The sequence below is a fragment of the Arvicola amphibius genome, chromosome 12, assembly GCF_903992535.2.
Source record: "Arvicola amphibius chromosome 12, mArvAmp1.2, whole genome shotgun sequence".
Classification (NCBI taxonomy): Eukaryota; Metazoa; Chordata; class Mammalia; order Rodentia; family Cricetidae; genus Arvicola; species Arvicola amphibius.
In genome coordinates this window covers 30,387,685-30,393,786 of record NC_052058.2, presented here as the reverse complement: position 1 = coordinate 30,393,786, position 6,102 = coordinate 30,387,685, and positions in this window count along the sequence as shown.

Genomic DNA, 6,102 nt, shown 5'->3' with positions numbered 1-6,102 from the left:
CTGGTTCACACTTCTTCACATCTCAAACCAACGATGGAAGTGTAGCTCTTGATTCAAACCTTGTGTTGGGGTACGGTGGTTTAATAAGAAATGCTTTTTATGTCTGGTAGCACACATCCTAATGGCCTGGTTTAAAAGGAGAGACGTTTAGGTGCACTCAGCTGGGTCGTTATCTATGGTAGTACTTTCTGGGGCTCCTTGGTCTGGGTTGAAGCCTGACAGGCAGTTAGAAGATCCCCACAGCTAGCTGGCCCTCTTAGCTTCCCCAGGGGGAGGATGCTGGGGGAGGGATCGAGGGGCCTGCAGCCTTATCGGGAGGCCTGGCATTTTATAAGCAGCAAGTACTCATGTTTACTCATGCTTTTGCTAGCGTTGCTGGGTTGCAGGCGGCAGACACTAACACTGGCTAACTTCAGCAAAAAGGAATTTATTGGCAGGATGTTGGGCGCTTGGAGACTTGACAGTATCTGAGAGGAGTAGACTTCGTGAGGGTGGGAGCCTGAGCCTTTCTGAACACCTAGGTCAGTAGTTGTGAGTACCACACACAGTGGGGAGCAAGTGATCTGTATGCTGTTGCTGGTGACCTCCAGCTTTCTCTGTCTCTCGATTCCGTGGCTTTTATCACTCTCCTTGCTTCTCTGTCACCTTTTCAGGCTTGATGGATTTCCTGCCGTAAAATCTTGCAGACAAGTGGCTAGGTCATGCTTCCACTGTGGATTCAACTGTAGATCCTAGCATCCTTTGTAGGATTCTGTAATGCAAGGTCCCAGCATCCCCAGAAGTTGGACACAGACACATGAATATATATGGGTCAGTTACATGTCACCTGGGAAACAAGTGGCAGGCAGGGTCATAGAATACCGTCAAGGTACTTCTGTGTAGGTGGCAGGATGCTAGAGTAGCTGCAGTAGCAGCCACCAGTTGGAAGAATGGCCATGCTGTGCCCAGCATGGAAGCAAGGTGGCATCCTGTATATAGTCACATGGACTGGTGTCCTGATGACTATTCAGCTAAGATCACAGTTATGGCTTGGCTGGCTTGCTGCTGCCCATCTGCCATTCTTCCCATTGGGCCTGTGATCTTTCTCACCTTCTATGGAATAAATCCCTGCCTGCTCCAAATTGGCTAAGCTGGATTCTGTTGCTGGCAACCCAGAAGCTTGGCTGACATTCCACGTGACTTTCAGCAGATGCGCGCTCCCAGAAGAGAGGTCGAGGCACGTTCTTGTTCCCCAGTGGGACCCAGGAGACATGGGGAGTTGGAGTTGGTCCTTTGGCTTTCCTAATGGGAGGCAGAATTCTAGAATTCCCCGCCACCAGGACCACACACAGTGGGGAAGAGGCAAATTCCAGAAGGAAGGCAGGCTACTGTTAAATGAGGAGTGTGGGAACGCAGCTAGCGAAACAGGACACATGTGCACTAACCAACCTCTCTACACCCAAGCAAACAGAACGTATGCCGTATGTGAAGGAATAGGTCTTCTCGTTCCATTCATGCGCCCCACAAGCACACTGCAAGCCGGGTGTGTGCAGACACTGGGAAGCTCTGGGATACAACACTGACTGCCTCCAGAAGCCAAGGTAAGTAAAGGGACCAAGGAAGGCTCCAGAGAGAAGGTGAGATGAGCTAAACCTTGGAGGAGGGCTGAGGGGTGGGGGAAAGAGGACAGGCAGACAGGAGCTACACAGCTTGCAATGGTCTCAGCCTCACATGGCCACCAAGCGTGGGGTTGGAGGAGAGATGGGATGGAAAAGAGTGGGGGAGTGTCCGTGGGAATATGTAAGTTTGGGAGAGAGCTGAAGGCCCAAACAAACAGTTTGGAGGTAAGGGCTTGAATGTCATATCAATACGGATCATTGGAAGTGTTCCTCCACGGGAGGCTTGTCATTAGGCTGGTCCTTGAGAAGGTTGTATGAATGGCGAGAAGCATGAGCAGTGGCTGGAGAGGATACAATGCATGAGGGAAGTCTAAAGTAGGCCGCAGCCTGGGAGCCCCCCACACCAATGGCCTGAGCTTGAGTTGGTAGAATCTCAACTAAGGATCTGCTAGTAACAGTTCTCAAACTGTGGGCTGAGACCCCTTTGGAGGTCAAATGACCCTGTCACAGGGGGCCTAAGACCATTGGAAAACATGAATATTTACAGTACAGTTCATCACAGTAGCAAAGTTACAGTTACGAAGTAGCAACGAAAATCATGGTTGAGGGTCACCACACCATGAGGCGTATTAAAGGGCTGCAGCATTAAGAAGGCTGAGAACCACTGTGCTACAGGAAGCCCTGAGGGTAGGCTTGTGTCTAGTATTTGGGTCTAGTATTTTGGTTTGAAGGAGGTGGGAAACCCTAGCAGTTATACCCTGTGGCTACTCCCAGCTCTGCCCAACTTGCTAGATGGATGGTTTGTCCTTTTCTTTCCACTCACAGTGACTTCCAGTGGTGCTCTGTCAAATCTCCAGGGTTTTCCCAGGAGAGGCTCCTCAAGGTCTGCCTTACATGTCTTATAAGAGATCCTGCCATTAAAGTCCATGTTAAGAAAAAAAAATCACTGGATAAGCTTTATGAGTTCCCATGTTGTTCCCTAGGTGACTGACGTGGCCTGGTTTGCCACACACAAGTTCCATTTTATTTAAGCAAGTCCCATGTTGAAGCTCCCATACCCCAGATAATCTAGAAAATCGCCACCTATATTTTAGCAATCTGCTCTTAAAAGACAGGCTAGAGTCTTGGGAAGGTCATGGGTGTGGGCTGAACTGCGGAAGTGGTGGCCTCTGCGGAAGTGGAAGTTCATGGGTCTCCTGAAGGAGATGGGCCAGAGACCCACGAGGGAGGCAACTGGGGAAGTAGCAAGAGAAGCGAGTCTAGGTAGCTTAAGAGATTAGCGCAGGCCTAGAAAATACGTGAGTCTGACTTTCTGGGACTGTCCACCGGGACTGATCTGGTGTCTGGCTCACTCTGGACTACATCCCACAGAGAACGGTGACACCATCTACGGAACCCCACAGCAATTCAGCCTTACCGACAGGTGCAAGGCCAGAGACGTTCGAGGATGATGCTGTGGCTCCTCGGAGCTCGTGGGGTTCAGGCTTCTCCATCCTGTCCCACCAGCCTTGGTCATCTCATCGTGGAACTCCAGCTATAGCCCCCCTCCCGGGGGGAGGGGGTTCAAGGCTGTGACAAGAAAGGAAGCAAAGTCTGGAGGAGGAGAAGGTAAAGCTTACAGCTGTCCTCATTCTCCTAAACTCGAGCTGTTTCCCACTGGTCAGGCCTGCTGCAGTGCCTCCTCTTGAAGAGAGGCTGGGAAATGGTGTGGTTCAGCTGACTGGAACCAATTCAGGAAAGAAAAAAAAAGTGGCTCTGTTTGGACGGTTAGCAGAGTCCTCGGGAGGGTCTTAGAGGCTTTTTAAATACACTGGCCATCCTACCACATGACACTAGCTTATATCTCAGCTTCTCCTGGGTCCCCCGTGCCATAGACGCTAGGTTTGGCATGATCCACACTGCTGCGGTGTCACCAACAGGCTGCCGGAAGCCCCGTTTCTTTTCTCTTCCCAACAAAGCCAGATGGCAGGCAGTGTGACTCCATCTCCAGCAAGGTCCAAGGGACTTTGTCCCCTCCCTGCCTGGAAGTCTGTGCCCCCCTCCCGATGCACTTCCTGTGGCCCACGGCCCAGCCTCACTGTGTGTGAGAGCTGCCCTTCCTCCTCCCGTGCAAGCCAGAGCCCAGAGCGAGGCAGCCCATCTGGTTCTGTTTCATTTCATGTTACTCATCAGGATATGTTTGCCAGGAGTTATTTGATGTTCAGGAAGAATTCCGAAGCTTTTGAAAAGAGGTAAATAAAATCCTTTATCCCCCAAAGAGTCGTGAAATTGTGTTTTGCTCAGGAGGTGGCAGGCAGCCATGTGAGGTCTGGCGGCCCCTGCCTAGCCAGGCACCGGGGCTGGGATTCCATGACTTCTCCTCCTGTCAGTCAGTCCACATCCCCACTCCTCAAAGCCTTTCCTGATGCTCTCTGGGGATTTCCGAATTTGGGAACAGATGAGGGCTGCCTGTGGGGACAGCCCAGCCTGTCTCCTGCTCTTCAGCCAAGAAAGCTTTTAGGGAGCGCTCCTCCTGGTCCTTAGCTCTGTCACGCCGCCGCAGTCATGCATGCAAATAAGCTCCAGAGGGGGAGGGGCCGGCGCTGAATTCCCTGCCACAGAACAACCTGTGAAGGTGACAGAGGGCCTGGCTTCGGGGAGCTCACTCCATCTGCTAGGGTCTTGAAACCACAAAAACAAAGGAGGTGACATTCCTCCAAGCTCCTTCTGTGGAAGGCGACAGACATCATGGATGCTAGGATACCCAGCAGGAGCCGTTCAGCTCCTCAGGAAGAGGAAGATCCCATCTCCTCTGGCATCACTGTCTCCTCCTGCCCTCAACCTGGAACTTCCCAGAGAGGTTGCAGCAGAATGTTACTGTTTTCCCTGGCAAAGTTTCCAAGGGCTAGATCCCCAGGTTCCTTTAACCCCTGGGTGGCCCCCACTCTACCTTGCTGTATGCTAGATAGAACACAGCTGCCCTTGGCAATCCTGATGAGGAGGGACAAACATCTGTGTGAGTGATTGCTCCTTGGGCAGAGCCTGTGTGTTCACTTGGCCCCTGCCCATACCCTGATTCTAGGTTACTTCCTCCCACATAAGCAGCCAGGTAGAGGGGTGTGGGCTTCATCTGTTCTCCCTGTGCACAGGGATGCCAGAGGGCTCCTCCACAGCCTATAGCAGTGGTATCTCAAATCCTGCAATTTGTGAGGCTTCCCACCCAGGGCATCCCTCGTGACAGCTTACCACCGTGACTATTAAACATTGATCAGTCAAATTTAACATCCCATCTTCCCTTTGATATCCTCAACTGTTCTCTGTATAAGACAACAAGCCGCTTTCTGCAGCTCCCTATGAGGGAGACTTCAAAGCCTTTTTCACCAATCCCTCAGCTCTGCAGCTCTGGGATTCTGCCAGCGAGACTGTCAAGAGGAAAGTGTAGGCATCCTCTGTCGGCTATATATTTGGGACTCAGACCTGAGTCAGTCCTGAGAGTAGACTCTGGGATGATCTGTGCATAAGTGCAAAGTCAAGGGCATCTTAATTTTTTTCTAGAAATCTGTGGGTCATGAAACAGGATTTAAATTCAAGGCAGAAGATCTGAATCTATATTTTTGCTGAACAGCATCCCGGAACTCCCCCCCCCCCCCCCCCCGGCCAGCTCTGGCTCCTTGGGAAAGTTCTGGATCCTTTTCTGTTAAATAGATGTCATCATACTTACCTCTCAGCAAAGTCCCTGAGCAGGAGGTGTGGGTACCTGGCCATTACGTTACAAGACACCATTCTGTCCTCTCTTGGTACCACATGGAGCAGACATATCCCTGGAGAGAAAGCTTTAGTGACCTAGTATGACAGGCAACTCTGAACTCCTGTAAGCTGGGCACTTGGCAGTCACAGCTGGCGGTCCAGTCATCTGTCATTACCATCCCTTTCCCTCACACAATCCGCCGGGGGCTTGTACTTTATTATACCTGTGTTAATCACCATAGCTACCGTTTATGGAACATGCCCCATGGATCAAGGCCAGAGCAAAGTGATTGACCAGTGTCACCTCACATCAGCCCTACGTGTACCTCGAAGGTAGGATTCCTCATGGGATCTATTTCTGCATGAGAGTCTTCCTGAGTAACAGAGTCTACCTCATGTTAATGGCCACCTGGGGCTTGAAGCCAGATCAGTGGGGCTGAAAACCAGCTCTAGCCCCTGTCTTCTAGCTGCAGGGACACACTCTAAAAGGCACATGGTGCCCTATCTCAGTGCCTTGGGGTCTGCAGTGGAAGATGTCACAGTACAGAGAGATATAATACAGAATCTATTCTATTTCATACACCAATTTTTGAGTAGCCATCCACAGTATAACACCAGTTACAAGGTCATGGCCCCAGGTTCTTTGTGGCCCCAGCCTTAAAAGAATAGATCATGGTGTCTCTGTCCTCCAGACCCCTGTGGCCTCTAGCCCTCTGCTCTGCTGGGGTTGCTAGGAAATGGACTGGTTACCTCTTTTGTGTGGACGTTTATCCTGGGA